The 27,875-nt window shown below is 42.2% G+C and overlaps 23 pseudogenes; all 23 read right to left on the minus strand.

The window, feature by feature from the left end:
• Nucleotides 1-58: 58 nt before the first annotated feature.
• Nucleotides 59-177, minus strand: LOC137117434 (5S ribosomal RNA; annotated as a pseudogene).
• An 857-nt stretch (nucleotides 178-1,034) lies between these two features.
• On the minus strand, nucleotides 1,035-1,153 carry LOC137117097 (5S ribosomal RNA; annotated as a pseudogene).
• An 857-nt stretch (nucleotides 1,154-2,010) lies between these two features.
• LOC137117098 (5S ribosomal RNA) lies at nucleotides 2,011-2,129 on the minus strand (annotated as a pseudogene).
• Nucleotides 2,130-2,986: 857 nt separating this feature from the next.
• On the minus strand, nucleotides 2,987-3,105 carry LOC137117223 (5S ribosomal RNA; annotated as a pseudogene).
• Nucleotides 3,106-3,962: 857 nt separating this feature from the next.
• LOC137117446 (5S ribosomal RNA) lies at nucleotides 3,963-4,081 on the minus strand (annotated as a pseudogene).
• An 857-nt stretch (nucleotides 4,082-4,938) lies between these two features.
• LOC137117099 (5S ribosomal RNA) lies at nucleotides 4,939-5,057 on the minus strand (annotated as a pseudogene).
• An 857-nt stretch (nucleotides 5,058-5,914) lies between these two features.
• LOC137117100 (5S ribosomal RNA) lies at nucleotides 5,915-6,033 on the minus strand (annotated as a pseudogene).
• An 857-nt stretch (nucleotides 6,034-6,890) lies between these two features.
• LOC137117457 (5S ribosomal RNA) lies at nucleotides 6,891-7,009 on the minus strand (annotated as a pseudogene).
• Nucleotides 7,010-7,863: 854 nt separating this feature from the next.
• LOC137117101 (5S ribosomal RNA) lies at nucleotides 7,864-7,982 on the minus strand (annotated as a pseudogene).
• Nucleotides 7,983-8,839: 857 nt separating this feature from the next.
• LOC137117469 (5S ribosomal RNA) lies at nucleotides 8,840-8,958 on the minus strand (annotated as a pseudogene).
• Nucleotides 8,959-9,815: 857 nt separating this feature from the next.
• LOC137117102 (5S ribosomal RNA) lies at nucleotides 9,816-9,934 on the minus strand (annotated as a pseudogene).
• Nucleotides 9,935-10,791: 857 nt separating this feature from the next.
• On the minus strand, nucleotides 10,792-10,910 carry LOC137117103 (5S ribosomal RNA; annotated as a pseudogene).
• Nucleotides 10,911-11,767: 857 nt separating this feature from the next.
• Nucleotides 11,768-11,886, minus strand: LOC137117104 (5S ribosomal RNA; annotated as a pseudogene).
• An 857-nt stretch (nucleotides 11,887-12,743) lies between these two features.
• Nucleotides 12,744-12,862, minus strand: LOC137117480 (5S ribosomal RNA; annotated as a pseudogene).
• An 857-nt stretch (nucleotides 12,863-13,719) lies between these two features.
• Nucleotides 13,720-13,838, minus strand: LOC137117483 (5S ribosomal RNA; annotated as a pseudogene).
• An 857-nt stretch (nucleotides 13,839-14,695) lies between these two features.
• Nucleotides 14,696-14,814, minus strand: LOC137117105 (5S ribosomal RNA; annotated as a pseudogene).
• Nucleotides 14,815-15,671: 857 nt separating this feature from the next.
• Nucleotides 15,672-15,790, minus strand: LOC137117484 (5S ribosomal RNA; annotated as a pseudogene).
• Nucleotides 15,791-16,647: 857 nt separating this feature from the next.
• Nucleotides 16,648-16,766, minus strand: LOC137117106 (5S ribosomal RNA; annotated as a pseudogene).
• An 857-nt stretch (nucleotides 16,767-17,623) lies between these two features.
• Nucleotides 17,624-17,742, minus strand: LOC137117108 (5S ribosomal RNA; annotated as a pseudogene).
• An 857-nt stretch (nucleotides 17,743-18,599) lies between these two features.
• On the minus strand, nucleotides 18,600-18,718 carry LOC137117263 (5S ribosomal RNA; annotated as a pseudogene).
• Nucleotides 18,719-19,575: 857 nt separating this feature from the next.
• LOC137117109 (5S ribosomal RNA) lies at nucleotides 19,576-19,694 on the minus strand (annotated as a pseudogene).
• Nucleotides 19,695-20,547: 853 nt separating this feature from the next.
• On the minus strand, nucleotides 20,548-20,666 carry LOC137117368 (5S ribosomal RNA; annotated as a pseudogene).
• An 864-nt stretch (nucleotides 20,667-21,530) lies between these two features.
• On the minus strand, nucleotides 21,531-21,649 carry LOC137117110 (5S ribosomal RNA; annotated as a pseudogene).
• Between the last annotated feature and the right edge of the window lie 6,226 nt (nucleotides 21,650-27,875).

Raw genomic sequence — 27,875 nt, forward strand, 5'->3', positions numbered from 1 at the left:
TTCTATGAATAAATAGGCAGTAACACCAGCTTGTGCTGCCCGTAAACCCAAGCAAAAAAGCTTACAGCACCTGGTATTCCCAGGCGGTCTTCCTACCAAGTACTAACCAGGCCCGGCTCTATTTGACTGCCGAGATCGGACGAGATCGGGCGCTTAGAGAGCGGTGTGGCCGTAAGCTGCATTTGACATCATCAACAGCTCCTAAAAACGCTGGAGAAGCAGAATGCATGACACTTGCTAAGAAGAAGATAAATGTGGCAAAGTACAAAGTACTATAACTGTACTGGTCTGTTACGCCCCTGTCTAGGGGGTCAGGGTGCAACATACAAAGATAAATTAGCAAGTTCCCTCTCCGATCCCCAAACCAAAATCCAGGATCGAGATGTTCCAACAGAATGATATTTATTTTAAACGAAAAAAAGTGTCAAACAAAACATGACACTACAACTCAGGGCGAACCAAGGCCAACATAATAAACAAAATAAGCCATTTCCCACAGAAAGTGCTAGCTAGCCTGATAGAAATAAACAAACCAAAAGACAGTCGCTAACCCTAACTCCCTAATGTGAAAACAGTCCAAAGAAAATGGCAGCTCACCCCTACAGATTTAATACTATTTACAAAATATACAATTTATAAACAAAACCACGGCACAAAACCTAACAATTCAAAAATGCTAAATAAGGTTTGGAAACCAAGAACAGCAAACAGGTGCTGATGCCAGAAAGAGCCTTGCTAGCTGTTGGGAACCGTACTTTTAAAACTCCAGGAAGTGTAGGATGGACCAATCAGCTTCCTGTACTGCCCCCCAATCCGGCCAATCAGGCAGGGCACCTATAAGAACAAGAAAATAAAAACAACACATATGGCCAGGACCGTAACATGGTCTACTAGTAATGAAGCACGATGGTTGGCAAACCAATAAAGTAGCAAAACAGCAATGAAAGAACAAAATTTGATGAAAATATAGAACAATTTCTATGAATAAATAGGCAGTAACACCAGCTTGTGCTGCCCGTAAACCCAAGCAAAAAAGCTTACAGCACCTGGTATTCCCAGGCGGTCTTCCTACCAAGTACTAACCAGGCCCGGCTCTATTTGGCTGCCGAGATCGGACGAGATCGGGCGCTTAGAGAGCGGTGTGGCCGTAAGCTGCATTTGACATCATCAACAGCTCTTAAAAACGCTGGAGAAGCAGAATGCATGACACTTGCTAAGAAGAAGATAAATGTGGCAAAGTACTATAACTGTACTGGTCTGTTACGCCCCTGTCTAGGGGGTCAGGGTGCAACATACAAAGATAAATTAGCATGTTCCCTCTCCGATCCCCAAACCAAAATCCAGGATCGAGATGTTCCAACAGAATGATATTTATTTTAAACGAAAGAAAGTGACAAACAAAAAATGACACAACTCAGGGTGAACCAAGGCCAACATAATAAACAAAATAAGCCATTTCCCACAGAAAGTGCTAGCTAGCCTGATAGAAATAAACAACCCAAAAGATAGTCGCTAACCCTAACTCCTTAATGTGAAAACAAGAGAAAACAATCAAAAGAAAATGGCAGTCCACCCCTACAGATTTAATACTATTTACAAAATATACAATTTATAAACAAAACCACGGCACAAAACCTAACAATTCAAAAATGCTAAATAAGGTTTGGAAACCAAGAACAGCAAACAGGTGCTGATGCCAGAAAGAGCCTCGCTAGCTGTTGGGAACCGTACTTTTAAAACTCCAGGAAGTGTAGGATGGACCAATCAGCTTCCTGTACTGCCCCCCAATCCGGCCAATCAGGCAGGGCACCTATAAGAACAAGAAAATAAAAACAACACATATGGCCAGGACCGTAACATGGTCTACTAGTAATGAAGCACGATGGTTGACAAACCAATAAAGTAGCAAAACAGCAATGAAAGAACAAAATTTGATGAAAATATGGAACAATTTCTATGAATAAATAGGCATTAACACCATCTTGTGCTGCCCGTAAACCCAAGGAAAAAAGCTTACAGCACCTGGTATTCCCAGGCGGTCTTCCTACCAAGTACTAACCAGGCCCGGCTCTATTTGGCTGCCGAGATCGGACGAGATCGGGCGCTTAGAGAGCGGTGTGGCCGTAAGCTGCATTTGACATCATCAACAGCTCTTAAAAACGCTGGAGAAGCAGAATGCATGACACTTGCTAAGAAGAAGATAAATGTGGAAAAGTACAAAGTACTATAACTGTACTGGTCTGTTACGCCCCTGTCTAGGGGGTCAGGGTGCAACATACAAAGATAAATTAGGATGTTCCCTCTCCGGTCTCCAAACCATAATCCAGGATCGAGATGTTCCAACAGAATGATATTTATTTTAAACGAAAGAAAGTGTCAAACAAAACATGACACTACAACTCAGGGCGAACCAAGGCCAACATAATAAACAAAATAAGCCATTTCCCACAGAAAGTGCTAGCTAGCCTGATAGAAATAAACAAACCAAAAGACAGTCGCTAACCCTAACTCCCTAATGTGAAAACAGTCCAAAGAAAATGGCAGTTCACCCCTACAGATTTAATACTATTTACAAAATATACAATTTATAAACAAAACCACGGCACAAAACCTAACAATTCAAAAATGCTAAATAAGGTTTGGAAACCAAGAACAGCAAACAGGTGCTGATGCCAGAAAGAGCCTCGCTAGCTGTTGGGAACCGTACTTTTAAAACTCCAGGAAGTGTAGGATGGACCAATCAGCTTCCTGTACTGCCCCCCAATCCGGCCAATCAGGCAGGGCACCTATAAGAAAAAGAAAATAAAAACAACACATATGGCCAGGACCGTAACATGGTCTACTAGTAATGAAGCACGATGGTTGGCAAACCAATAAAGTAGCAAAACAGCAATGAAAGAACAAAATTTGATGAAAATATAGAACAATTTCTATGAATAAATAGGCAGTAACACCAGCTTGTGCTGCCCGTAAACCCAAGCAAAAAAGCTTACAGCACCTGGTATTCCCAGGCGGTCTTCCTACCAAGTACTAACCAGGCCCGGCTCTATTTGACTGCCGAGATCGGACGAGATCGGGCACTTAGAGAGCGGTGTGGCCGTAAGCTGCATTTGACATCATCAACAGCTCCTAAAAACGCTGGAGAAGCAGAATGCATGACACTTGCTAAGAAGAAGATAAATGTGGCAAAGTACAAAGTACTATAACTGTACTGGTCTGTTACGCCCCTGTCTAGGGGGTCAGGGTGCAACATACAAAGATAAATTAGCATGTTCCCTCTCCGATCCCCAAACCAAAATCCAGGATCGAGATATTCCAACAGAATGATATTTATTTTAAACGAAAGAAAGTGTCAAACAAAACATGACACTACAACTCAGGGCGAACCAAGGCCAACATAATAAACAAAATAAGCCATTTCCCACAGAAAGTGATAGCTAGCCTGATAGAAATAAACAAACCAAAAGACAGTCGCTAACCCTAACTCCCTAATGTGAAAACAGTCCAAAGAAAATGGCAGTTCACCCCTACAGATTTAATACTATTTACAAAATATACAATTTATAAACAAAACCACGGCACAAAACCTAACAATTCAAAAATGCTAAATAAGGTTTGGAAACCAAGAACAGCAAACAGGTGCTGATGCCAGAAAGAGCCTCGCTAGCTGTTGGGAACCGTACTTTTAAAACTCCAGGAAGTGTAGGATGGACCAATCAGCTTCCTGTACTGCCCCCCAATCCGGCCAATCAGGCAGGGCACCTATAAGAACAAGAAAATAAAAACAACACATATGGCCAGGACCGTAACATGGTCTACTAGTAATGAAGCACGATGGTTGACAAACCAATAAAGTAGCAAAACAGCAATGAAAGAACAAAATTTGATGAAAATATGGAACAATTTCTATGAATAAATAGGCAGTAACACAAGCTTGTGCTGCCCGTAAACCCAAGCAAAAAAGCTTACAGCACCTGGTATTCCCAGGCGGTCTTCCTACCAAGTACTAACCAGGCCCGGCTCTATTTGACTGCCGAGATCGGACGAGATCGGGCGCTTAGAGAGCGGTGTGGCCGTAAGCTGCATTTGACATCATCAACAGCTCCTAAAAACGCTGGAGAAGCAGAATGCATGACACTTGCTAAGAAGAAGATAAATGTGGCAAAGTACAAAGTACTATAACTGTACTGGTCTGTTACGCCCCTGTCTAGGGGGTCAGGGTGCAACATACAAAGATAAATTAGCATGTTCCCTCTCCGATCCCCAAACCAAAATCCAGGATCGAGATGTTCCAACAGAATGATATTTATTTTAAACGAAAGAAAGTGTCAAAAAAAACATGACACTACAACTCAGGGCGAACCAAGGCCAACATAATAAACAAAATAAGCCATTTCCCACAGAAAGTGCTAGCTAGCCTGATAGAAATAAACAAACCAAAAGACAGTCGCTAACCCTAACTCCCTAATGTGAAAACAGTCCAAAGAAAATGGCAGCTCACCCCTACAGATTTAATACTTTTTACAAAATATACAATTTATAAACAAAACCACGGCACAAAACCTAACAATTCAAAAATGCTAAATAAGGTTTGGAAACCAAGAACAGCAAACAGGTGCTGATGCCAGAAAGAGCCTCGCTAGCTGTTGGGAACCGTACTTTTAAAACTCCAGGAAGTGTAGGATGGACCAATCAGCTTCCTGTACTGCCCCCCAATCCGGCCAATCAGGCAGGGCACCTATAAGAACAACAAAATAAAAACAACACATATAGCCAGGACTGTAACATGGTCTACTAGTAATGAAGCACGATGGTTGGCAAACCAATAAAGTAGCAAAACAGCAATGAAAGAACAAAATTTGATGAAAATATAGAACAATTTCTATGAATAAATAGGCAGTAACACCAGCTTGTGCTGCCCGTAAACCCAAGCAAAAAAGCTTACAGCACCTGGTATTCCCAGGCGGTCTTCCTACCAAGTACTAACCAGGCCCGGCTCTATTTGGCTGCCGAGATCGGACGAGATCGGGCGCTTAGAGAGCGGTGTGGCCGTAAGCTGCATTTGACATCATCAACAGCTCTTAAAAACGCTAGAGAAGCAGAATGCATGACACTTGCTAAGAAGAAGATAAATGTGGCAAAGTACAAAGTACTATAACTGTACTGGTCTGTTACGCCCCTGTCTAGGGGGTCAGGGTGAAACATACAAAGATAAATTTGCATGTTCCCTCTCCGATCCTCAAACCAAAATCCAGGATTGAGATGTTCCAACAGAATGATATTTATTTTAAACGAAAGAAAGTGTCAAACAAAACATGACACTACAACTCAGGGCGAACCAAGGCCAACATAATAAACAAAATAAGCCAATTCCCACAGAAAGTGCTAGCTAGCCTGATAGAAATAAACAAACCAAAAGATAGTCGCTAACCCTAACTCCCAAATGTGAAAACAGTCCAAAGAAAATGGCAGTTCACCCCTACAGATTTAATACTATTTACAAAATATACAATTTATAAACAAAACCACGGCACAAAACCTAACAATTCAAAAATGCTAAATAAGGTTTGGAAACCAAGAACAGCAATCAGGTGCTGATGCCAGAAAGAGCCTCGCTAGCTGTTGGGAACCGTACTTTTAAAACTCCAGGAAGTGTAGGATGGACCAATCAGCTTCCTGTACTGCCCCCCAATCCGGCCAATCAGGCAGGGCACCTATAAGAACAAGAAAATAAAAACAACACATATGGCCAGGACCGTAACATGGTCTACTAGTAATGAAGCACGATGGTTGGCAAACCAATAAAGTAGCAAAACAGCAATGAAAGAACAAAATTTGATGAAAATATAGAACAATTTCTATGAATAAATAGGCAGTAACACCAGCTTGTGCTGCCCGTAAACCCAAGCAAAAAAGCTTACAGCACCTGGTATTCCCAGGCGGTCTTCCTACCAAGTACTAACCAGGCCCGGCTCTATTTGGCTGCCGAGATCGGACGAGATCGGGCGCTTAGAGAGCGGTGTGGCCGTAAGCTGCATTTGACATCATCAACAGCTCTTAAAAACGCTAGAGAAGCAGAATGCATGACACTTGCTAAGAAGAAGATAAATGTGGCAAAGTACAAAGTACTATAACTGTACTGGTCTGTTACGCCCCTGTCTAGGGGGTCAGGGTGAAACATACAAAGATAAATTAGCATGTTCCCTCTCCGATCCCCAAACCAAAATCCAGGATCGAGATGTTCCAACAGAATGATATTTATTTTAAACGAAAGAAAGTGTCAAACAAAACATGACACTACAACTCAGGGCGAACCAAGGCCAACATAATAAACAAAATAAGCCATTTCCCACAGAAAGTGCTAGCTAGCCTGATAGAAATAAACAAACCAAAAGACAGTCGCTAACCCTAACTCCCTAATGTGAAAACAGTCCAAAGAAAATGGCAGTTCACCCCTACAGATTTAATACTATTTACAAAATATACAATTTATAAACAAAACCACGGCACAAAACCTAACAATTCAAAAATGCTAAATAAGGTTTGGAAACCAAGAACAGCAAACAGGTGCTGATGCCAGAAAGAGCCTCGCTAGCTGTTGGGAACCGTACTTTTAAAACTCCAGGAATTGTAGGATGGACCAATCAGCTTCCTGTACTGCCCCCCAATCCGGCCAATCAGGCAGGGCACCTATAAGAAAAAGAAAATAAAAACAACACATATGGCCAGGACCGTAACATGGTCTACTAGTAATGAAGCACGATGGTTGGCAAACCAATAAAGTAGCAAAACAGCAATGAAAGAACAAAATTTGATGAAAATATAGAACAATTTCTATGAATAAATAGGCAGTAACACCAGCTTGTGCTGCCCGTAAACCCAAGCAAAAAAGCTTACAGCACCTGGTATTCCCAGGCGGTCTTCCTACCAAGTACTAACCAGGCCCGGCTCTATTTGACTGCCGAGATCGGACGAGATCGGGCGCTTAGAGAGCGGTGTGGCCGTAAGCTGCATTTGACATCATCAACAGCTCCTAAAAACGCTGGAGAAGCAGAATGCATGACACTTGCTAAGAAGAAGATAAATGTGGCAAAGTACAAAGTACTATAACTGTACTGGTCTGTTACGCCCCTGTCTAGGGGGTCAGGGTGCAACATACAAAGATAAATTAGCATGTTCCCTCTCCGATCCCCAAACCAAAATCCAGGATCGACATGTTCCAACAGAATGATATTTATTTTAAACGAAAGAAAGTGACAATCAAAAAATGACACAACTCAGGGCGAACCAAGGCCAACATAATAAACAAAATAAGCCATTTCCCACAGAAAGTGCTAGCTAGCCTGATAGAAATAAACAAACCAAAAGACAGTCGCTAACCCTAACTCCCTAATGTGAAAACAGTCCAAAGAAAATGGCAGCTCACCCCTACAGATTTAATACTATTTACAAAATATACAATTTATAAACAAAACCACGGCACAAAACCTAACAATTCAAAAATGCTAAATAAGGTTTGGAAACCAAGAACAGCAAACAGGTGCTGATGCCAGAAAGAGCCTCGCTAGCTGTTGGGAACCGTACTTTTAAAACTCCAGGAAGTGTAGGATGGACCAATCAGCTTCCTGTACTGCCCCCCAATCCGGCCAATCAGGCAGGGCACCTATAAGAACAAGAAAATAAAAACAACACATATGGCCAGGACCGTAACATGGTCTACTAGTAATGAAGCACGATGGTTGGCAAACCAATAAAGTAGCAAAACAGCAATGAAAGAACAAAATTTGATGAAAATATAGAACAATTTCTATGAATAAATAGGCAGTAACACCAGCTTGTGCTGCCCGTAAACCCAAGCAAAAAAGCTTACAGCACCTGGTATTCCCAGGCGGTCTTCCTACCAAGTACTAACCAGGCCCGGCTCTATTTGGCTGCCGAGATCGGACGAGATCGGGCGCTTAGAGAGCGGTGTGGCCGTAAGCTGCATTTGACATCATCAACAGCTCCTAAAAACGCTGGAGAAGCAGAATGCATGACACTTGCTAAGAAGAAGATAAATGTGGCAAAGTACAAAGTACTATAACTGTACTGGTCTGTTACGCCCCTGTCTAGGGGGTCAGGGTGCAACATACAAAGATAAATTAGCAAGTTCCCTCTCCGATCCCCAAACCAAAATCCAGGATCGAGATGTTCCAACAGAATGATATTTATTTTAAACGAAAGAAAGTGTCAAACAAAACATGACACTACAACTCAGGGCGAACCAAGGCCAACATAATAAACAAAATAAGCCATTTCCCACAGAAAGTGCTAGCTAGCCTGATAGAAATAAACAAACCAAAAGACAGTCGCTAACCCTAACTCCCTAATGTGAAAACAGTCCAAAGAAAATGGCAGTTCACCCCTACAGATTTAATACTATTTACAAAATATACAATTTATAAACAAAACCACGGCACAAAACCTAACAATTCAAAAATGCTAAATAAGGTTTGGAAACCAAGAACAGCAAACAGGTGCTGATGCCAGAAAGAGCCTCGCTAGCTGTTGGGAACCGTACTTTTAAAACTCCAGGAAGTGTAGGATGGACCAATCAGCTTCCTGTACTGCCCCCCAATCCGGCCAATCAGGCAGGGCACCTATAAGAACAACAAAATAAAAACAACACATATGGCCAGGACCGTAACATGGTCTACTAGTAATGAAGCACGATGGTTGGCAAACCAATAAAGTAGCAAAACAGCAATGAAAGAACAAAATTTGATGAAAATATAGAACAATTTCTATGAATAAATAGGCAGTAACACCAGCTTGTGCTGCCCGTAAACCCAAGCAAAAAAGCTTACAGCACCTGGTATTCCCAGGCGGTCTTCCTACCAAGTACTAACCAGGCCCGGCTCTATTTGACTGCCGAGATCGGACGAGATCGGGCGCTTAGAGAGCGGTGTGGCCGTAAGCTGCATTTGACATCATCAACAGCTCCTAAAAACGCTGGAGAAGCAGAATGCATGACACTTGCTAAGAAGAAGATAAATGTGGCAAAGTACAAAGTACTATAACTGTACTGGTCTGTTACGCCCCTGTCTAGGGGGTCAGGGTGCAACATACAAAGATAAATTAGCAAGTTCCCTCTCCGATCCCCAAACCAAAATCCAGGATCGAGATGTTCCAACAGAATGATATTTATTTTAAACGAAAAAAAGTGTCAAACAAAACATGACACTACAACTCAGGGCGAACCAAGGCCAACATAATAAACAAAATAAGCCATTTCCCACAGAAAGTGCTAGCTAGCCTGATAGAAATAAACAAACCAAAAGACAGTCGCTAACCCTAACTCCCTAATGTGAAAACAGTCCAAAGAAAATGGCAGCTCACCCCTACAGATTTAATACTATTTACAAAATATACAATTTATAAACAAAACCACGGCACAAAACCTAACAATTCAAAAATGCTAAATAAGGTTTGGAAACCAAGAACAGCAAACAGGTGCTGATGCCAGAAAGAGCCTTGCTAGCTGTTGGGAACCGTACTTTTAAAACTCCAGGAAGTGTAGGATGGACCAATCAGCTTCCTGTACTGCCCCCCAATCCGGCCAATCAGGCAGGGCACCTATAAGAACAAGAAAATAAAAACAACACATATGGCCAGGACCGTAACATGGTCTACTAGTAATGAAGCACGATGGTTGGCAAACCAATAAAGTAGCAAAACAGCAATGAAAGAACAAAATTTGATGAAAATATAGAACAATTTCTATGAATAAATAGGCAGTAACACCAGCTTGTGCTGCCCGTAAACCCAAGCAAAAAAGCTTACAGCACCTGGTATTCCCAGGCGGTCTTCCTACCAAGTACTAACCAGGCCCGGCTCTATTTGGCTGCCGAGATCGGACGAGATCGGGCGCTTAGAGAGCGGTGTGGCCGTAAGCTGCATTTGACATCATCAACAGCTCTTAAAAACGCTGGAGAAGCAGAATGCATGACACTTGCTAAGAAGAAGATAAATGTGGCAAAGTACTATAACTGTACTGGTCTGTTACGCCCCTGTCTAGGGGGTCAGGGTGCAACATACAAAGATAAATTAGCATGTTCCCTCTCCGATCCCCAAACCAAAATCCAGGATCGAGATGTTCCAACAGAATGATATTTATTTTAAACGAAAGAAAGTGACAAACAAAAAATGACACAACTCAGGGTGAACCAAGGCCAACATAATAAACAAAATAAGCCATTTCCCACAGAAAGTGCTAGCTAGCCTGATAGAAATAAACAACCCAAAAGATAGTCGCTAACCCTAACTCCTTAATGTGAAAACAAGAGAAAACAATCAAAAGAAAATGGCAGTCCACCCCTACAGATTTAATACTATTTACAAAATATACAATTTATAAACAAAACCACGGCACAAAACCTAACAATTCAAAAATGCTAAATAAGGTTTGGAAACCAAGAACAGCAAACAGGTGCTGATGCCAGAAAGAGCCTCGCTAGCTGTTGGGAACCGTACTTTTAAAACTCCAGGAAGTGTAGGATGGACCAATCAGCTTCCTGTACTGCCCCCCAATCCGGCCAATCAGGCAGGGCACCTATAAGAACAAGAAAATAAAAACAACACATATGGCCAGGACCGTAACATGGTCTACTAGTAATGAAGCACGATGGTTGACAAACCAATAAAGTAGCAAAACAGCAATGAAAGAACAAAATTTGATGAAAATATAGAACAATTTCTATGAATAAATAGGCAGTAACACCAGCTTGTGCTGCCCGTAAACCCAAGCAAAAAAGCTTACAGCACCTGGTATTCCCAGGCGGTCTTCCTACCAAGTACTAACCAGGCCCGGCTCTATTTGGCTGCCGAGATCGGACGAGATCGGGCGCTTAGAGAGCGGTGTGGCCGTAAGCTGCATTTGACATCATCAACAGCTCTTAAAAACGCTGGAGAAGCAGAATGCATGACACTTGCTAAGAAGAAGATAAATGTGGCAAAGTACAAAGTACTATAACTGTACTGGTCTGTTACGCCCCTGTCTAGGGGGTCAGGGTGCAACATACAAAGATAAATTAGGATGTTCCCTCTCCGGTCTCCAAACCATAATCCAGGATCGAGATGTTCCAACAGAATGATATTTATTTTAAACGAAAGAAAGTGTCAAACAAAACATGACACTACAACTCAGGGCGAACCAAGGCCAACATAATAAACAAAATAAGCCATTTCCCACAAAAAGTGCTAGCTAGCCTGATAGAAATAAACAAACCAAAAGACAGTCGCTAACCCTAACTCCCTAATGTGAAAACAGTCCAAAGAAAATGGCAGTTCACCCCTACAGATTTAATACTATTTACAAAATATACAATTTATAAACAAAACCACGGCACAAAACCTAACAATTCAAAAATGCTAAATAAGGTTTGGAAACCAAGAACAGCAAACAGGTGCTGATGCCAGAAAGAGCCTCGCTAGCTGTTGGGAACCGTACTTTTAAAACTCCAGGAAGTGTAGGATGGACCAATCAGCTTCCTGTACTGCCCCCCAATCCGGCCAATCAGGCAGGGCACCTATAAGAACAAGAAAATAAAAACAACACATATGGCCAGGACCGTAACATGGTCTACTAGTAATGAAGCACGATGGTTGACAAACCAATAAAGTAGCAAAACAGCAATGAAAGAACAAAATTTGATGAAAATATGGAACAATTTCTATGAATAAATAGGCATTAACACCATCTTGTGCTGCCCGTAAACCCAAGGAAAAAAGCTTACAGCACCTGGTATTCCCAGGCGGTCTTCCTACCAAGTACTAACCAGGCCCGGCTCTATTTGGCTGCCGAGATCGGACGAGATCGGGCGCTTAGAGAGCGGTGTGGCCGTAAGCTGCATTTGACATCATCAACAGCTCTTAAAAACGCTGGAGAAGCAGAATGCATGACACTTGCTAAGAAGAAGATAAATGTGGAAAAGTACAAAGTACTATAACTGTACTGGTCTGTTACGCCCCTGTCTAGGGGGTCAGGGTGCAACATACAAAGATAAATTAGGATGTTCCCTCTCCGGTCTCCAAACCATAATCCAGGATCGAGATGTTCCAACAGAATGATATTTATTTTAAACGAAAGAAAGTGTCAAACAAAACATGACACTACAACTCAGGGCGAACCAAGGCCAACATAATAAACAAAATAAGCCATTTCCCACAGAAAGTGCTAGCTAGCCTGATAGAAATAAACAAACCAAAAGACAGTCGCTAACCCTAACTCCCTAATGTGAAAACAGTCCAAAGAAAATGGCAGTTCACCCCTACAGATTTAATACTATTTACAAAATATACAATTTATAAACAAAACCACGGCACAAAACCTAACAATTCAAAAATGCTAAATAAGGTTTGGAAACCAAGAACAGCAAACAGGTGCTGATGCCAGAAAGAGCCTCGCTAGCTGTTGGGAACCGTACTTTTAAAACTCCAGGAAGTGTAGGATGGACCAATCAGCTTCCTGTACTGCCCCCCAATCCGGCCAATCAGGCAGGGCACCTATAAGAAAAAGAAAATAAAAACAACACATATGGCCAGGACCGTAACATGGTCTACTAGTAATGAAGCACGATGGTTGGCAAACCAATAAAGTAGCAAAACAGCAATGAAAGAACAAAATTTGATGAAAATATAGAACAATTTCTATGAATAAATAGGCAGTAACACCAGCTTGTGCTGCCCGTAAACCCAAGCAAAAAAGCTTACAGCACCTGGTATTCCCAGGCGGTCTTCCTACCAAGTACTAACCAGGCCCGGCTCTATTTGACTGCCGAGATCGGACGAGATCGGGCGCTTAGAGAGCGGTGTGGCCGTAAGCTGCATTTGACATCATCAACAGCTCCTAAAAACGCTGGAGAAGCAGAATGCATGACACTTGCTAAGAAGAAGATAAATGTGGCAAAGTACAAAGTACTATAACTGTACTGGTCTGTTACGCCCCTGTCTAGGGGGTCAGGGTGCAACATACAAAGATAAATTAGCATGTTCCCTCTCCGATCCCCAAACCAAAATCCAGGATCGAGATATTCCAACAGAATGATATTTATTTTAAACGAAAGAAAGTGTCAAACAAAACATGACACTACAACTCAGGGCGAACCAAGGCCAACATAATAAACAAAATAAGCCATTTCCCACAGAAAGTGATAGCTAGCCTGATAGAAATAAACAAACCAAAAGACAGTCGCTAACCCTAACTCCCTAATGTGAAAACAGTCCAAAGAAAATGGCAGTTCACCCCTACAGATTTAATACTATTTACAAAATATACAATTTATAAACAAAACCACGGCACAAAACCTAACAATTCAAAAATGCTAAATAAGGTTTGGAAACCAAGAACAGCAAACAGGTGCTGATGCCAGAAAGAGCCTCGCTAGCTGTTGGGAACCGTACTTTTAAAACTCCAGGAAGTGTAGGATGGACCAATCAGCTTCCTGTACTGCCCCCCAATCCGGCCAATCAGGCAGGGCACCTATAAGAACAAGAAAATAAAAACAACACATATGGCCAGGACCGTAACATGGTCTACTAGTAATGAAGCACGATGGTTGACAAACCAATAAAGTAGCAAAACAGCAATGAAAGAACAAAATTTGATGAAAATATGGAACAATTTCTATGAATAAATAGGCAGTAACACCAGCTTGTGCTGCCCGTAAACCCAAGCAAAAAAGCTTACAGCACCTGGTATTCCCAGGCGGTCTTCCTACCAAGTACTAACCAGGCCCGGCTCTATTTGACTGCCGAGATCGGACGAGATCGGGCGCTTAGAGAGCGGTGTGGCCGTAAGCTGCATTTGAAATCATCAACAGCTCCTAAAAACGCTGGAGAAGCAGAATGCATGACACTTGCTAAGAAGAAGATAAATGTGGCAAAGTACAAAGTACTATAACTGTACTGGTCTGTTACGCCCCTGTCTAGGGGGTCAGGGTGCAACATACAAAGATAAATTAGCATGTTCCCTCTCCGATCCCCAAACCAAAATCCAGGATCGAGATGTTCCAACAGAATGATATTTATTTTAAACGAAAGAAAGTGTCAAAAAAAACATGACACTACAACTCAGGGCGAACCAAGGCCAACATAATAAACAAAATAAGCCATTTCCCACAGAAAGTGCTAGCTAGCCTGATAGAAATAAACAAACCAAAAGACAGTCGCTAACCCTAACTCCCTAATGTGAAAACAGTCCAAAGAAAATGGCAGCTCACCCCTACAGATTTAATACTTTTTACAAAATATACAATTTATAAACAAAACCACGGCACAAAACCTAACAATTCAAAAATGCTAAATAAGGTTTGGAAACCAAGAACAGCAAACAGGTGCTGATGCCAGAAAGAGCCTCGCTAGCTGTTGGGAACCGTACTTTTAAAACTCCAGGAAGTGTAGGATGGACCAATCAGCTTCCTGTACTGCCCCCCAATCCGGCCAATCAGGCAGGGCACCTATAAGAACAAGAAAATAAAAACAACACATATAGCCAGGACTGTAACATGGTCTACTAGTAATGAAGCACGATGGTTGGCAAACCAATAAAGTAGCAAAACAGCAATGAAAGAACAAAATTTGATGAAAATATAGAACAATTTCTATGAATAAATAGGCAGTAACACCAGCTTGTGCTGCCCGTAAACCCAAGCAAAAAAGCTTACAGCACCTGGTATTCCCAGGCGGTCTTCCTACCAAGTACTAACCAGGCCCGGCTCTATTTGGCTGCCGAGATCGGACGAGATCGGGCGCTTAGAGAGCGGTGTGGCCGTAAGCTGCATTTGACATCATCAACAGCTCTTAAAAACGCTAGAGAAGCAGAATGCATGACACTTGCTAAGAAGAAGATAAATGTGGCAAAGTACAAAGTACTATAACTGTACTGGTCTGTTACGCCCCTGTCTAGGGGGTCAGGGTGAAACATACAAAGATAAATTTGCATGTTCCCTCTCCGATCCTCAAACCAAAATCCAGGATTGAGATGTTCCAACAGAATGATATTTATTTTAAACGAAAGAAAGTGTCAAACAAAACATGACACTACAACTCAGGGCGAACCAAGGCCAACATAATAAACAAAATAAGCCAATTCCCACAGAAAGTGCTAGCTAGCCTGATAGAAATAAACAAACCAAAAGATAGTCGCTAACCCTAACTCCCAAATGTGAAAACAGTCCAAAGAAAATGGCAGTTCACCCCTACAGATTTAATACTATTTACAAAATATACAATTTATAAACAAAACCACGGCACAAAACCTAACAATTCAAAAATGCTAAATAAGGTTTGGAAACCAAGAACAGCAAACAGGTGCTGATGCCAGAAAGAGCCTCGCTAGCTGTTGGGAACCGTACTTTTAAAACTCCAGGAAGTGTAGGATGGACCAATCAGCTTCCTGTACTGCCCCCCAATCCGGCCAATCAGGCAGGGCACCTATAAGAACAAGAAAATAAAAACAACACATATGGCCAGGACCGTAACATGGTCTACTAGTAATGAAGCACGATGGTTGACAAACCAATAAAGTAGCAAAACAGCAATGAAAGAACAAAATTTGATGAAAATATGGAACAATTTCTATGAATAAATAGGCAGTAACACCAGCTTGTGCTGCCCGTAAACCCAAGCAAAAAAGCTTACAGCACCTGGTATTCCCAGGCGGTCTTCCTACCAAGTACTAACCAGGCCCGGCTCTATTTGACTGCCGAGATCGGACGAGATCGGGCGCTTAGAGAGCGGTGTGGCCGTAAGCTGCATTTGACATCATCAACAGCTCCTAAAAACGCTGGAGAAGCAGAATGCATGACACTTGCTAAGAAGAAGATAAATGTGGCAAAGTACAAAGTACTATAACTGTACTGGTCTGTTACGCCCCTGTCTAGGGGGTCAGGGTGCAACATACAAAGATAAATTAGCATGTTCCCTCTCCGATCCCCAAACCAAAATCCAGGATCGAGATGTTCCAACAGAATGATATTTATTTTAAACGAAAGAAAGTGTCAAAAAAAACATGACACTACAACTCAGGGCGAACCAAGGCCAACATAATAAACAAAATAAGCCATTTCCCACAGAAAGTGCTAGCTAGCCTGATAGAAATAAACAAACCAAAAGACAGTCGCTAACCCTAACTCCCTAATGTGAAAACAGTCCAAAGAAAATGGCAGCTCACCCCTACAGATTTAATACTTTTTACAAAATATACAATTTATAAACAAAACCACGGCACAAAACCTAACAATTCAAAAATGCTAAATAAGGTTTGGAAACCAAGAACAGCAAACAGGTGCTGATGCCAGAAAGAGCCTCGCTAGCTGTTGGGAACCGTACTTTTAAAACTCCAGGAAGTGTAGGATGGACCAATCAGCTTCCTGTACTGCCCCCCAATCCGGCCAATCAGGCAGGGCACCTATAAGAACAAGAAAATAAAAACAACACATATAGCCAGGACTGTAACATGGTCTACTAGTAATGAAGCACGATGGTTGGCAAACCAATAAAGTAGCAAAACAGCAATGAAAGAACAAAATTTGATGAAAATATAGAACAATTTCTATGAATAAATAGGCAGTAACACCAGCTTGTGCTGCCCGTAAACCCAAGCAAAAAAGCTTACAGCACCTGGTATTCCCAGGCGGTCTTCCTACCAAGTACTAACCAGGCCCGGCTCTATTTGGCTGCCGAGATCGGACGAGATCGGGCGCTTAGAGAGCGGTGTGGCCGTAAGCTGCATTTGACATCATCAACAGCTCTTAAAAACGCTAGAGAAGCAGAATGCATGACACTTGCTAAGAAGAAGATAAATGTGGCAAAGTACAAAGTACTATAACTGTACTGGTCTGTTACGCCCCTGTCTAGGGGGTCAGGGTGAAACATACAAAGATAAATTTGCATGTTCCCTCTCCGATCCTCAAACCAAAATCCAGGATTGAGATGTTCCAACAGAATGATATTTATTTTAAACGAAAGAAAGTGTCAAACAAAACATGACACTACAACTCAGGGCGAACCAAGGCCAACATAATAAACAAAATAAGCCAATTCCCACAGAAAGTGCTAGCTAGCCTGATAGAAATAAACAAACCAAAATATAGTCGCTAACCCTAACTCCCAAATGTGAAAACAGTCCAAAGAAAATGGCAGTTCACCCCTACAGATTTAATACTATTTACAAAATATACAATTTATAAACAAAACCACGGCACAAAACCTAACAATTCAAAAATGCTAAATAAGGTTTGGAAACCAAGAACAGCAATCAGGTGCTGATGCCAGAAAGAGCCTCGCTAGCTGTTGGGAACCGTACTTTTAAAACTCCAGGAAGTGTAGGATGGACCAATCAGCTTCCTGTACTGCCCCCCAATCCGGCCAATCAGGCAGGGCACCTATAAGAACAAGAAAATAAAAACAACACATATGGCCAGGACCGTAACATGGTCTACTAGTAATGAAGCACGATGGTTGGCAAACCAATAAAGTAGCAAAACAGCAATGAAAGAACAAAATTTGATGAAAATATAGAACAATTTCTATGAATAAATAGGCAGTAACACCAGCTTGTGCTGCCCGTAAACCCAAGCAAAAAAGCTTACAGCACCTGGTATTCCCAGGCGGTCTTCCTACCAAGTACTAACCAGGCCCGGCTCTATTTGGCTGCCGAGATCGGACGAGATCGGGCGCTTAGAGAGCGGTGTGGCCGTAAGCTGCATTTGACATCATCAACAGCTCTTAAAAACGCTAGAGAAGCAGAATGCATGACACTTGCTAAGAAGAAGATAAATGTGGCAAAGTACAAAGTACTATAACTGTACTGGTCTGTTACGCCCCTGTCTAGGGGGTCAGGGGGAAACATACAAAGATAAATTTGCATGTTCCCTCTCCGATCCTCAAACCAAAATCCAGGATTGAGATGTTCCAACAGAATGATATTTATTTTAAACGAAAGAAAGTGTCAAAAAAAACATGACACTACAACTCAGGGCGAACCAAGGCCAACATAATAAACAAAATAAGCCATTTCCCACAGAAAGTGCTAGCTAGCCTGATAAAAATAAACAAACCAAAAGACAGTCGCTAACCCTAACTCCCTAATGTGAAAACGGTCCAAAGAAAATGGCAGTTCACCCCTACAGATTTAATACTATTTACAAAATATACAATTTATAAACAAAACCACGGCACAAAACGTAACAATTCAGAAATGCTAAATAAGGTATGGAAACCAAGAACAGCAAACAGGTGCTGATGCCAGAAAGAGCCTCGCTAGCTGTTGGGAACCGTACTTTTAAAACTCCAGGAAGTGTAGGATGGACCAATCAGCTTCCTGTACTGCCCCCCAATCCGGCCAATCAGGCAGGGCACCTATAAGAACAAGAAAATAAAAACAACACATATGGCCAGGACCGTAACATGGTCTACTAGTAATGAAGCACGATGGTTGGCAAACCAATAAAGTAGCAAAACAGCAATGAAAGAACAAAATTTGATGAAAATATAGAACAATTTCTATGAATAAATAGGCAGTAACACCAGCTTGTGCTGCCCGTAAACCCAAGCAAAAAAGCTTACAGCACCTGGTATTCCCAGTCGGTCTTCCTACCAAGTACTAACCAGGCCCGGCTCTATTTGGCTGCCGAGATCGGACGAGATCGGGCGCTTAGAGAGCGGTGTGGCCGTAAGCTGCATTTGACATCATCAACAGCTCTTAAAAACGCTAGAGAAGCAGAATGCATGACACTTGCTAAGAAGAAGATAAATGTGGCAAAGTACAAAGTACTATAACTGTACTGGTCTGTTACGCCCCTGTCTAGGGGGTCAGGGTGAAACATACAAAGATAAATTAGCATGTTCCCTCTCCGATCCCCAAACCAAAATCCAGGATCGAGATGTTCCAACAGAATGATATTTATTTTAAACGAAAGAAAATGTCAAACAAAACATGACACTACAACTCAGGGCGAACCAAGGCCAACATAATAAACAAAATAAGCCATTTCCCACAGAAAGTGCTAGCTAGCCTGATAGAAATAAACAAACCAAAAGACAGTCGCTAACCCTAACTCCCTAATGTGAAAACAGTCCAAAGAAAATGGCAGTTCACCCCTACAGATTTAATACTATTTACAAAATATACAATTTATAAACAAAACCACGGCACAAAACCTAACAATTCAAAAATGCTAAATAAGGTTTGGAAACCAAGAACAGCAAACAGGTGCTGCTGCCAGAAAGAGCCTCGCTAGCTGTTGGGAACCGTACTTTTAAAACTCCAGGAAGTGTAGGATGGACCAATCAGCTTCCTGTACTGCCCCCCAATCCGGCCAATCAGGCAGGGCACCTATAAGAACAAGAAAATAAAAACAACACATATGGCCAGGACCGTAACATGGTCTACTAGTAATGAAGCACGATGGTTGACAAACCAATAAAGTAGCAAAACAGCAATGAAAGAACAAAATTTGATGAAAATATGGAACAATTTCTATGAATAAATAGGCAGTAACACCAGCTTGTGCTGCCCGTAAACCCAAGCAAAAAAGCTTACAGCACCTGGTATTCCCAGGCGGTCTTCCTACCAAGTACTAACCAGGCCCGGCTCTATTTGGCTGCCGAGATCGGACGAGATCGGGCGCTTAGAGAGCGGTGTGGCCGTAAGCTGCATTTGACATCATCAACAGCTCTTAAAAACGCTGGAGAAGCAGAATGCATGACACTTGCTAAGAAGAAGATAAATGTGGCAAAGTACAAAGTACTATAACTGTACTGGTCTGTTACGCCCCTGTCTAGGGGGTCAGGGTGCAACATACAAAGATAAATTAGCATGTTCCCTCTCCGATCCCCAAACCAAAATCCAGGATCGAGATGTTCCAACAGAATGATATTTATTTTAAACGAAAGAAAGTGTCAAACAAAACATGACACTACAACTCAGGGCGAACCAAGGCCAACATAATAAACAAAATAAGCCATTTCCCACAGAAAGTGCTAGCTAGCCTGATAGAAATAAACAAAAAGACAGTCGCTAACCCTAACTCCCTAATGTGAAAACAGTCCAAAGAAAATGGCAGTTCACCCCTACAGATTTAATACTATTTACAAAATATACAATTTATAAACAAAACCACGGCACAAAACCTAACAATTCAAAAATGCTATAAAAGGTTTGGAAACCAAGAACAGCAAACAGGTGCTGATGCCAGAAAGAGCCTCGCTAGCTGTTGGGAACCGTACTTTTAAAACTCCAGGAAGTGTAGGATGGACCAATCAGCTTCCTGTACTGCCCCCCAATCCGGCCAATCAGGCAGGGCACCTATAAGAACAAGAAAATAAAAACAACACATATGGCCAGGACCGTAACATGGTCTACTAGTAATGAAGCACGATGGTTGGCAAACCAATAAAGTAGCAAAACAGCAATGAAAGAACAAAATTTGATGAAAATATAGAACAATTTCTATGAATAAATAGGCAGTAACACCAGCTTGTGCTGCCCGTAAACCCAAGCAAAAAAGCTTACAGCACCTGGTATTCCCAGGCGGTCTTCCTACCAAGTACTAACCAGGCCCGGCTCTATTTGGCTGCCGAGATCGGACGAGATCGGGCGCTTAGAGAGCTGTGTGGCCGTAAGCTGCATTTGACATCATCAACAGCTCTTAAAAACGCTGGAGAAGCAGAATGCATGACACTTGCTAAGAAGAAGATAAATGTGGCAAAGTACAAAGTACTATAACTGTACTGGTCTGTTACGCCCCTGTCTAGGGGGTCAGGGTGCAACATACAAAGATAAATTAGCATGTTCCCTCTCCGATCCCCAAACCAAAATCCAGGATCGAGATGTTCCAACAGAATGATATTTATTTTAAACGAAAGAAAGTGACAAACAAAAAATGACACAACTCAGGGCGAACCAAGGCCAACATAATAAACAAAATAAGCCATTTCCCACAGAAAGTGCTAGCTAGCCTGATAGAAATAAACAAACCAAAAGACAGTCGCTAACCCTAACTCCTTAATGTGAAAACAAGAGAAAACAATCAAAAGAAAATGGCAGTCCACCCCTACAGATTTAATACTATTTACAAAATATACAATTTATAAACAAAACCACGGCACAAAACCTAACAATTCAAAAATGCTAAATAAGGTTTGGAAACCAAGAACAGCAAACAGGTGCTGATGCCAGAAAGAGCCTCGCTAGCTGTTGGGAACCGTACTTTTAAAACTCCAGGAAGTGTAGGATGGACCAATAAGCTTCCTGTACTGCCCCTCAATCCGGCCAATCAGGCAGGGCACCTATAAGAACAACAAAATAAAAACAACACATATGGCCAGGACCGTAACATGGTCTACTAGTAATGAAGCACGATGGTTGGCAAACCAATAAAGTAGCAAAACAGCAATGAAAGAACAAAATTTGATGAAAATATAGAACAATTTCTATGAATAAATAGGCAGTAACACCAGCTTGTGCTGCCCGTAAACCCAAGCAAAAAAGCTTACAGCACCTGGTATTCCCAGGCGGTCTTCCTACCAAGTACTAACCAGGCCCGGCTCTATTTGGCTGCCGAGATCGGACGAGATCGGGCGCTTAGAGAGCGGTGTGGCCGTAAGCTGCATTTGACATCATCAACAGCTCTTAAAAACGCTAGAGAAGCAGAATGCATGACACTTGCTAAGAAGAAGATAAATGTGGCAAAGTACAAAGTACTATAACTGTACTGGTCTGTTACGCCCCTGTCTAGGGGGTCAGGGTGAAACATACAAAGATAAATTTGCATGTTCCCTCTCCGATCCTCAAACCAAAATCCAGGATTGAAATGTTCCAACAGAATGATATTTATTTCAAACGAAAGAAAGTGTCAAACAAAACATGACACTACAACTCAGGGCGAACCAAGGCCAACATAATAAACAAAATAAGCCAATTCCCACAGAAAGTGCTAGCTAGCCTGATAGAAATAAACAAACCAAAAGACAGTCGCTAACCCTAACTCCCTAATGTGAAAACGGTCCAAAGAAAATGGCAGTTCACCCCTACAGATTTAATACTATTTACAAAATATACAATTTATAAACAAAACCACGGCACAAAACCTAACAATTCAAAATGCTAAATAAGGTTTGGAAACCAAGAACAGCAAACAGGTGCTGCTGCCAGAAAGAGCCTCGCTAGCTGTTGGGAACCGTACTTTTAAAACTCCAGGAAGTGAAGGATGGACCAATCAGCTTCCTGTACTGCCCCCCAATCCGGCCAATAAGGCAGGGCACCTATAAGAACAACAAAATAAAAACAACACATATGGCCAGGACCGTAACATGGTCTACTAGTAATGAAGCACGATGGTTGACAAACCAATAAAGTAGCAAAACAGCAATGAAAGAACAAAATTTGATGAAAATATGGAACAATTTCTATGAATAAATAGGCAGTAACACCAGCTTGTGCTGCCCGTAAACCCAAGCAAAAAAGCTTACAGCACCTGGTATTCCCAGGCGGTCTTCCTACCAAGTACTAACCAGGCCCGGCTCGATTTGGCTGCCGAGATCGGACGAGATCGGGCGCTTATTTTTTTTTTTTTTTATCTTTTTATTATCAAAAATACACTTTACAAAATAAAAATTAACTATATACAGAGAAACATAAAGAAAAAGAGTAAATTCATTCGTCTTTTTAACAGTAAATCAAACAAATTAAAGCAAAGCAAGCCTCTTCCCCTTTTTTCCACATATTTGTATGCACATATATACATGTATACATACATATATATACATACACACATATATATACATATATACATACACCTACATACACACATACATTCTTAAATATATACGCCCATATACTACAAGGTTAAATAAATTCACCCAAAATCGAAGTGCAATCTACCCTCCCCATCCAGCTCACATAAATCATTCCTTGCCCCCCACCTAGCTATAAACTCATCCTCATCCACTGAAAACAGAATTCTCATGTAATGTGTCACCATATTTTGAAAAAAACCCACCCTGTTTGTCCTTTTCCCCCCATACAAAGCATAATTTCTACCAACATACAACACATGACGTGCTACACTCAATAAAAAATTGATTAAACCAACATTACATCTTTTATCACCTTTTTGTTTCCCAAAGCACCACACCCAGTCCCATGCTTCCCCTTCTAACTTAGGCAGTTTACACTTATTGATTAACAACGTTTTAACCCAGTCCCTGAAATCCCGTGTGACTGTACAGTATAGCATAAAGTGGTTAAAATCTTCATCTTCCACCCTACAGACCGGACAGGTTCTCGCATACGTGCTTTTACTTATCTGGTGAAGGACGACAGAAACCAGCACCCTTCTGTGACGCAGCAGGAAGTTTGAGTTTGCTATTGCAGGGGGAAGCCACTTACTGTGTATATTTGACCAAATTTCAGAGACGGGACGGGTAAGAAAGAGATGAGACCATGCAGTGTTTGCTGTAGGTTCTTGGAATATTTTGTTAATTAAAACCCTATACCAAAATTTTGATTGTAAATCTTGCAGTTTTCTGTTTTTGACGTCACAGGTCAGAGCAAAATCCAGCTCGTCGTCCTCCACCCGATCCTCATCCACTTCCGACAACCGCTCTTTCCACTCTTGCGGCATTCGCTCTAATAAATCATCACAAAATCGCACAACTCTAGCCTTTTTTATATTAAACCCTTTCATCCTAATTTTACTAAATACCGCAAGAGGGCTAGGAGCCCCTGTCTGGTCTAAAACATCTTTAATCTGATGTAGCGCCTCAGTCAAGATGCCCCGACCGGCCTTACATCCCTCTCGGCCGCTGAGGCAGGGGTTCCCAAAGATGGGCTGGTTTAACACACTTTGTTTTGATGTAATTACACACTCCAACTGGGGCAGGATTTCCACCCATGGCTCAGCCGCCTCCTGGAAGAGTGGACATGTTCCCACAATAGGCCGGCCGAGTGTGACGCTACATAGATTGTAAAAGCCGCACATACCTCTTTTCAGTACATCATCATACAAATAATCCTCCCATATGTTTTTAGTTTTCTGGCTCAGCATTTTCTTAAACAGTTTTATTCTTAATGACTTCAATTTTGCTTTTAAATTACACAGTTTGAGTCCCCCCTTTTTGTACGGCCCGACCAGTGTCTTATGTGCAATTTTCATTGCTCTCCCCTTCCATAGAAAATCCTCAATAGCGCTGCTCAGGCGTACCAGTACATCACTCGGCAGGTGACAAACCTGCATGGTGTAGACAAGTCTCGGCACAATTACTGCATTTATTACAGTGATTTTCCCTTTTAAACCTAATCCCCTCATTCTCCACAGTGCGAGCCTTGATCTACACCCCGCAACCTGCTCTTCCCAGGATCTACGACTGCTGTCTTCTGGTTGTGAGCCCAAATATACACCAAGTACTTTAACCTCAGGCCCGCCCCTTTTAAAATGCTGGCCTTCCTCCCTAAGAACAGTACCAGGCCCCAGGATCAAACTCGATTTGTCCTTATTTACCCGTGCTCCTGCAGCTTGCTCATATGCATCTAGATGTTGCAAAACCCTTCGCAAACTATCCCCATCCCTGACCATGATGTTAATATAATCCGCATATTGTGCTATTTTGAAATCAGTTCCTCTGGGCGACGTGATCCCAATTATTTGAGAGTCAGATATAATTGACTGTGCTAGAGGTTCTGCCACTATTGCATAGAGCATAGCTGATAGGGGGCACCCCTGTCTCACTGATCTTTCTAAGGGGACGGGATCTGTCACGAAGCCATTGCACTTCACGACACTAGTAGCTCGGCTGTACAGTAACTTCATCCACCCTCGAAAAGTTGGGCCGAACCCAAAAACCCCCAGACACTCGAAGAGAAAATCGTGACTCACTCTGTCAAATGCCTTCTCTAGATCTACATTAAGGTATATACCTCCTGTAGCCATTAAATTCTCCAATGAGAATTTTGTTGACAAAATGCAGTCAGCGATATCCCTCCCCGGAATGCTGTAAGTCTGGGTAGGCCCAACTATCGAGCCAATCACTCCCTTAAGCCTGAACCCTAGCACCTTAGCGAGGATCTTATAGTCAGTATTGAGCAGACTAATTGGCCTATAATTTGCCAGGTCATCTCTGGCGCCTTTGTTTTTATAAACTAGAGTGATCACACCCCTTAAAAAAGACTCCGCGCACCTGTTCTCCTCCTGCATGGCAGAGTATAGCCTGCAGAGGACGGGGGCCAGTATGTTGCTGAAATGTTGGTAAAACTCAGCTGAGAGACCATCCACACCCGGGCTTTTAGATGTATTAAGGCTTCCAATCGCTGCTCTCACTTCTTCAATCTGAATGTCACCATCACACAGAGCCGCATCCTCGTGACTGAGGGAGCAGCCAATTTTTCCTAATACTGTGTCCATTTGTGCTTTTTTAATATGTTGTTTGCTAAACAAATTAGCGTAGTAGTCTTGTATTGCTTGTAAAATATCCACTATATCAGTATGTGTGTTTCCATCAAGGTCTTTTATTTCTGGTATGTATGTTTTTGCCTGTTTCCTTTTTTCCAAACCTAGAAAAAAAGCAGTACAGCGCTCCCCTTTCAACATGTGTTGTGCTTTACTGCGGATCATTGCGCCTCTGCATTTTCTCTCATCTAACCGTCTCAGCTGCTCCCTCAATCCAAGATAGACATCCAAGGGACGGTCACACTCAGCCTCAATAAGCTCAAGCTCCTCTTTTAGATGATGTCTCAGCTCAGCCTCCTCTGTCTTTTCCCTCAGCCTCTTCTCTCTGCTCAGAGCGATACAACGCTTTTTAATTTTAAATTTGGTGCGCTCCCACCACTCAATGATATCCACGACATAATCACTCTCATCACATAGAGCAGAGAGAAAAGACTTCATTTTATCTTTAAAAACTTGATCTTCAAGGAGGGAAGTGTTAAAACACCACAGGCCCCCATTCCTTTGCATACCACCCTCCCCTAGAGTCACCTTTAAACAGGCATGATCACTCCAGGAACAAAAACAATATTTACACTCATTTAATTCTTGCACCAAACTCGACGCCAACAAACACAGGTCAATCCTGGATTGCTTTAGCCTGCCCAATACCACTTGCCTGCGCGAATCCGCCCGGGTGCCGGGGTTCAGCACTCTCCACGCATCTATCAAATCACACTCATCCATCCATACAAAAACAGCCGATCTACTAATGTCTTGTTTAAATTTATTATTAACTCCTACGTCCGCCTTAGTCAGAGCAACATTCCAATCTCCTATCACTACCGAGCGATCATCTGTCCACCTTTTGCAGCGCTCAAAGAAACCTCTCCTTTCAGGTTCACTGTTCGGACCGTACAAATTCAGAATTCTATATTTTTTATTATAATGTATTATATCAATAACAATTAGTCTACTCTGTCCATCTTTAAAAATCTCCACAATACTCTCACACACACCCGGCTTTACAAAAATTGCCACTCCAGCAGTTTTGTCAGAGGAGAGGGAGTAAAAGAGCTCCCCTCTCCAAAAAGATTTTATAGTGTCTCTTTTGTCCATGGACCACCTACATTCCTGGACACACAAGATGTCGCATGCCATTTCTCCACAGAGTTGCTCTATTTTCCCAATATTTGTTAACCCGTTTAAATTTTGCGATTGAAGCAGCATTATCAAGTAAACACCGATTAAAAAGGTCATTTCCTAAGATGTTTTTTCCCTTTGCTTCCCTTAGCTCTGGCTCCTCTACAGGTCTAACCTTACTCCTGTCATCCTCGGAGATGGATTCCCTGCTACCCTCCCCATTCCCTTCATCTATATTTTTACATTGACATTCCTCTGTGGAGCTATGACATTCCATACATCTGTGCATCCTGGCATCACACTCACGTGCATAATGTCCCTGTTTATTACATTTAAAACAGGTGAAATCCGGACAGTCCCTCACGATGTGTCCCGGCTGTAAGCACATCCGACAAACTTTCACTTGATGATTGTAAATACTCCGGACCATTAGCTGTCATGAATTTCGCTGAGTAGGGCAGTGACTGCACAGTTTCATTAAACTTTACCTTCATATATCTTGTACCGTCCGCCACATCAGTCCCGGGCCACATCCTCCTTTTAATAGGCGAGATCGCTCTCACTCCCCATACGTCCAGTTTTTCCATAATTTCCTCGTCCATTATATACGCCGGCAAATTCAAAAAAGACACCACCAGTTCATCAATTGCTAATGTTTTTACCATTACCACCGCTTTACCAAGTTTAAATCCATCCAGTAGCCTTTTCTTTCCAGCTTCACTTTTTACCGTCACCTCATATTTATTCGATCCGGTCTCACGCAGCGCAACTATGCCTCCACACACATCACGTATTGCTCGTAACAGTTCCATCGTTTTCACCTTCTCTTCACCCACCAGCTCTGCCAATACAGTCAAATCTTTTTCGTACCTTTTTCTTTCATTGTCTCCCGTCTTTCGCCCATCTCCGTCTGCATCCTCACCCGTTCCTCCTGATGTTTTCCATCCACACAAATGCCATCAATCTCCAACCTATTCTGCCGCTGCTCTCAGACCAAATCCACTCCTTTCCCCGTCCTCTTTGCTGAACTAATCCTCTGCATTGACAAGCCCGGAACTTGCCCGCCATTTCTCTTCTCTCCCTGCTCCACGGCCTGGCGTTTGCTTCCTCCCGCTCCGTTCTCTATTTCGGCTGGCATTGCCGTTTCTCCCCGACATCTCATGGTAGGAGCCACAATTTTCACAGCGTCCTCCGTCAATTTACCTCGTCTTTCTCCGCCATTCTCCATTTTACGTAGCTTGGAGAATCGAGTAATACTCGGCAAAAAAA

This window comes from Channa argus, unplaced genomic scaffold (assembly GCF_033026475.1).
Source record: "Channa argus isolate prfri unplaced genomic scaffold, Channa argus male v1.0 Contig034, whole genome shotgun sequence".
NCBI classification, from domain to species: domain Eukaryota; kingdom Metazoa; phylum Chordata; class Actinopteri; order Anabantiformes; family Channidae; genus Channa; species Channa argus.